Below are 6,770 nucleotides of genomic sequence, written 5' to 3' on the forward strand. Positions count from 1 at the left end.
ATGTACCGTACAAGCTCGACAAGCGATTGCAACATTTTATCATTGGTATTGTGGAAAGTGTACACATACCGTTACGACGACCATTGTTATTGTAGGTTACTTGGTGTAAGTTCAGTTTCAAGAGTTTCATGAAGCCCCAAATTCTTTTTCTCTTTCACTGCACAGATTTCCACGTATTTTGTATATTATGCATGAGAGAGGGAGAGACTTATATATATATATATATATATATATATATATATATATATATATATATATATACCTTTCATAAAAGCATCATTTGTAAAATGACAAAATAACAAATGGTCCATGTATATATATATATATATATATATATATATATATATATATATATATATATATATATATATACACATCCGTGATGTCATTATGTTGGCTCTGAGAAGGATATGAAAATAGATATTTATATATATGAAAAATGAATCTTTCCAAAGCATAATTCTTCATTTTTTAACATCTGAATTCAGTTGATGATTTAAATAAATCACAATAAATAGATTTGCATATCAACAAAGTTTTCGTAACCTGAATGCATCGTACATCCATAGAGAAAGAAAGAGAGAGAGTTCGCGAGTTTGTTTTGAATTTAATTCACTCTTTAAAGCTGATAAATATTTCCAATATATTAATAACGGGGTATTTAATAAATAAATACAAAATGCACACTCTTGTACTGTTCCTTACTCAGAAACGAACTCTTAGCGTAACGTCCTCGTCGAATCCGCAACTTCATAGTAAACTTGTTCTTTTCGTCAGCTCTAAACAAAATACAGATATAGTTATTTGTATGTAAAAGTGGGACAAAATTGATATAGCCACAGCTGCGATACCACTTTTATCGATACATTGACTATTTCAGTCTTGGAAGTGCTTTCTTTTTCCATTTAGGAAATATATCTGCTCTTGTTACAAACGTTGTGCAAACGTCAATGTCTATATTTAGGACTATCTCATTTTTTCTATTCTTTTGCTCCTTTCCTTTCTCCTTCCCTTCATTACCTTTTTCTCCTTCATTATGAAAAGGTCTTAAAATAGGTCAAGACTGTAGCGTGTAAATTTATGCAATCAGCGAAGAGATGTAATAAAAAAAAGATAATAACCAAATCAATAAACAAATGTAATAAAAAAGAAGAAAGAAAAAAAAAACAATCTCCATGACGACAAACAGCACGCTTAAAGTATTAACTTATTTATCATTAGTTTTCAGCATGAACCGTGCAAATTGTCCTCGACTGGACTTTCATGACCCGTTTCTAAGCAATATTCACTGTTACCCTATCTTATCACATACCTTTCAAGCTCTACGACAAACGGAATAAATACAAGTTTATATTTTAAAACTCGTGATCAAGCAAAGCAGTCAAATTATTTAAGCAGTGATTTTAACTCTCATCACAATCATAATCATTTGTTTTGAAACGATGGAGAAATCGCAGATAGAAGAGTATGGACTGCAAACATGGGAGCTTTTGTAAGATATGGACGTTATAATATGAATAATGACTTATTATGGTATACGTGTAAGATATTAGTCTAAATGCCTATAGTAGCATATGCCTGGCTAACTGTATGTCAGGAATTGATACATGATGTTAAGGGTACAGGTCGATAGTGAGAGAATAACTTGGGCAACTTATATTGAAGCGACCACTTTGTAAACATGGGTTTGATTTTTCGCGATATTTGATTATCTAATGTACAGTTTATACAAAGGTTATTGCACTGACATGCAATAGTCACCCGAAGAAGTACTAAGATCAAACCCTTTAAAGACTCATAAGGATGAAGAATGTCCTTATATAATGTGAAAAATACTCATCAATTTTTGTACATGACAAAATTATACTACCGTAAAATATCTATTATGCTACATATCACTCTATAATATGTAAAATTTCCTTTTAATTATCAAATGAACCTTACCGAGGTTAAAAATCTGAGAACGTTTTAAACTGTGAAGCATTTTACCTGCCAAAATCATGTTTAATTCAGAAACTCTCATTAATGTATCATTGGTCGCTGTATCATGTTTAACGATCGTAGAAACTTCTTTGGAACATTGCAAAGTTTAAATTCGGCTTACCTTTGCAGTGTATCCTTGATAAGCAAGAGCTGGTCAAGAGCTCTTTCAAATAAATTGTAAATAGGAAAGGAAACAAGATCTGGTCTACTGGAAATATGTGCATCATATGCATACATAGGTTCGACACATGCATTTGTGTGTAATAATGGCATATTAACAGAAGAATTCAGGTCATGTTTTTAATATAAAACATTCAGTTTTGTCAGAAATCAAGGACTAATATTTAAAATATCTTTTGTGGTTTGCATAACGGAATCAGAAGTTTGAGGAATAAAAGAAAAAAAGATAATAAGGTGGAAGAGAAAAACAGACCAGAATATTAGCGGTGTATACAGACACTTATGGATTCAATATTATGTAACTTTTAAGATTCATTTTCAATGATTATTTTAACAAAAGTCCCCTTCATGCACTCATTTAGATTCAGTTAGCTCTGTAACGTGTGATGCATACTCAGTATAAATGAGATTAGTGAGAATTCATTAAAATTCAAGGATATTGCTCAAAATGAGACATAAACGAAGCACAAACGTAAACAATTATCAAGTATGTAAAGCAACACCAACAACACGCGCTATGGGCTATTCACTTCACAGCTGATCGTTAGGTTGGAAAGCAGACTGGGTATGAGGGTACACTATGTTTATAACACACCTTAGAAGCCTACAATATATACGTTCAGCATATGCTTCATACTCTAATAATTATGTTTGCTAGCTAAATTCAAATTTTATAATTTGAATATTATCTAACCATGTGTAATTATATATATATATATATATATATATATATATATATATATATATATATATATATATATATATATATAGCATAATCGGTTTATCTCATGACCATATGTATTATTTACACACACACTTCATAACTGTGTATATCTCGTAATCAGTAGTATTGGATAACTCTGATTTTGTTTGTTTTTTGTTCTGAAATATTCCCTCAGCCATAAAATACAAAGTGATCAGAATGTCATCATAACGTTTATCTCTGTACAGAGTTCTGTGGATAAGAAACACAATGGACTTAACTGTTACTTCAGTCGAAACACATATATAGCATGTGAAGCAGTCTTATTAGTTAAAATAAACTTGTCAAGGCTGCTGCTGAAACAAATTGCCCTTGAACCGCAAGGAATACCCTCTGTGATGATTCTAATGGGAGTTCCGTCTGATGTAAGCTGGTGCATGTTTCTAGACCAATGTCCCACGACATGCACGTTATCATCCCTGTCTGTAGCAATACCGATGGCAACCTTGAGACTGTCAGGACTATAGATAAACATCATCCTACCATCCATGTCAAAACAATACAGGGAATTGGCATTCCACACAATAACATACACACGGGTACAGGATGAATTGAGAGCGATACAAGTAGCTGAAGAGTTACACTTACAGTCAAATGGATAACACATCTCCTTTCCTGTACTTTCGATCAGACTCCAGTAGCATTTACCTTTATTATTACAGACACTAGATACAGCTATTTTCCCATTTCCCGCTGAAGCGACACCCCAACATTCATATCTGGTTTTAACATTCCTGGTGGGTTTGATGGCTTCGGTTGTTTTACACAGGAACTGAAGTGTATTTTGATATGGTAAAGAGACGGTCACCTCCTGATTATCCATAACACATATGTCCCATGGACAGTCAGTGTAACGCTGGCAATGTATTGGTACGAGGAATTCAAAAGAATAACTCTCTTATTATTATAATCTGCAAGCATCACCTGATCCCCTTGTAAATATGTGAACCCTGTAAACAATGGAGTCTCATCATCAGGCCCTTTTATCTGCACAGCATCCTCCATATCAATCTGACATTCCTTAAGTAGCTTTTTCACTCTTGATATAAGAAGACGTTCACCTTCATTTCTGCATATCACTCTCCCAATATCAGATCCCTGGGTCAAGATGCATTGGATTTGTGGATCAACTTCAAGATCTAATGTGACAGTACCCAGCTCTTCAAATTTTTCTTTAATCTGTTCGTAGTAGAACTTCACCTGCGATATCGTTCTGTCGGCCATGAGAAATACCTGAAAAAAATGAACTTAGGTAATTTTTTTATTATTTTAATTTAGTTGATTATATGAAGAAATCACAACAAAATATATTAGTTCTATATCCCAAAACATGTAACCTAAATATATCATGCATCATTAAATCAATCAATCAATCAATCAATCGATCGATCGAGAGAAAGAGACATAGAGAGAGATAAAGATCTGTATCATTGCAAGATGAACATACTTTTATTCCTTGTAAATAAGTACCAATGGTCTGAGTTCAGCATTTAGTGGCCCTATCTCAAAGGGAAGAAATGTTATGAGACATATGCAGCACTATAAACGTGTATGTTTGTGTGTGCGTGTATGTGATTTGGATTTTTAACGTAGCTGTACCAGTTTTCCAGTCATATCGTTAAGATGTCTGCATTGTGGCAGTTTACATGTCATAACCTAAATGTATCATGCATCATTAAATCAATAAATCAATCGATCAATCAATCAATCGATCGATTGAGAGAAAGAGAGATAAAGATCTGCATCATTGCAAGATGAACAAACTTGTATTCCTTATAACTAAGCCCTATCTCAAACGGAAGAAATGTTATGAGAGATATGCAGCACTATAAACGTGTGTGTTTGTGTGTGCGTGTATGTGATTTGGATTTATAACGTAGCTGTACCAGTTTCCAGTCATATCGTTAAGATGTCTGCATTGTGGCAGTTTACAGTGATGTAAACACTAGAGGCATGACGCCGCAGACATAGAGCATGATGTCCGACGCAGACACATTATCCTGACATCAGGCCGACCAGTCCTAAAACTAACTTCTTAATACTGAACTCCTAGAAAGGCAGCTGGTAGTATCATTTTTATAAGTCTTTGGTATGACTCGGCCCGGGTTCGATCCACTTAGACCAACGAAGCGGTTGGACTACAAACGTATGAAGGTACAGAAAATTCTGCAATGCGTGTAGGCGTAAGCAAAGTACTGTACGTGATACTATATTTAAGTGCTTTGATAATAAAATAAAAGCCTGGCATTATTATCGAAGGTAAATAGTTCCAATCAGTGAATATATTTAAAAGAAAGGAAAAGATGAATTAAAAGTCACCTGAAGACTTTAATTCAGATGGAAACGATGAGATGTGCAAGATCAGATGTACTGGAATGTATAATACCAACTGAAATTTATGTTGGGACATAAATACTATAATTTTGTAACACACACACACACACACACACACACACACACACACACACACATATATATATATATATATATATATATATATATATATATATATATTGCCAGACGGGGAGAGGTAGACAGACATAGACAGGGAGAGGTAGACAGACGTAGACAAACAGGGAGAGGTAAACAAACGTAGACAAACAGGGAGAGGTAAACAAACATAGACAGACATAGACAGACAGAGATAGAGGGTGGATGGAGATCATACACGAGTGTTAAACTAAGCGTATAATTTGTATCCTTTGCGAGTTTTGAAATTTTTGGACGAGTTTCTTATGTTTCATTTGAAATTAGCGTAAATGTGAAATTCTTTGAATTTATTGCTTGTAATACGAACCTTACGCGGTTGATCTGGCGTTAAACAGCAGTATATTTCCGTGATTGAAACTACCTTGGTGTCTTTCCCGCCGTCCGCGTAGTTATTATTAGATGCAGTGAATGGAACTTAATTCGCTTTCAGTTTAGCTCACCCTGAACACCTAAAAATATTTAGCAAGAATGAAAAGAAAACAAACGGGGTATGTAATAAATACAAAACCGCATTCGTGTATGGTTCTGAGTCCGCGGAGATGAACTCGTTGATATGGTTTATGAATGCGTCTCGGGTGAACGGTCTCTACGTATCCCCTACTTTATATCAATCTTGTTATTTCCGCAGATTCGAAACAAAACACATATTAGTTATGTGTATGTATCACTTGGAGTAAAATGATTTCGTCACAGCGGTAATACCACTTTAATCGCCAAACTGGCTGTACCCCCTTTGGGAAATGCTTTCTTTTTCAATTTAGGAAATATATCTACCCTTACGTTGTGCAAACTTTTATGTCTGTATTTAGGCCTATCTCATTTGTATTCTTCTTTGCTTATTTCCTCTCTCACTTTCAACATATCCCGTCTTTCTCCCTCCGTCAGGATGAAAAGATCTTAAAATATGTCAGCACCGTAGTGTATTCATTTATGCATTGAATGAAGAGTTGGCATCAAAAGCGAAAAGAAGTACGCTTGAAGTATTAACGTTTATTATATGCTAATTTATTTCTCCGTTAACATCGCATTGTCAGAATCGTTCAATATTTACGATACTGAACTCGCGCGCAACTTCATATTGTACTCATAAAGGAACTACTTTCTATCTTAAACAAACAATGGATGCAGTCGCTAGTACTTTTGATTTAAAAAATCATGTACATTCGCTTTACGTTTTTTTTTAAATTAAATTTGTCTCTGAATAAAGTAAAACGTGTTTCGTGGACTGCCACATACCAGCTGCTTTGGCATATTCCGCGTAAATTCTTTTGACGCAATGTTTCGGATTTAGGCTAGCTTATACAGCAAACGTCAGAAAGGGTCCTTACAAATAACATACAAGTGATAAGGCATA

Source organism: Sinohyriopsis cumingii, chromosome 10 (assembly GCF_028554795.1).
Source record: "Sinohyriopsis cumingii isolate HCF-2022 chromosome 10, ASM2855479v2, whole genome shotgun sequence".
Classification (NCBI taxonomy): Eukaryota; Metazoa; Mollusca; class Bivalvia; order Unionida; family Unionidae; genus Sinohyriopsis; species Sinohyriopsis cumingii.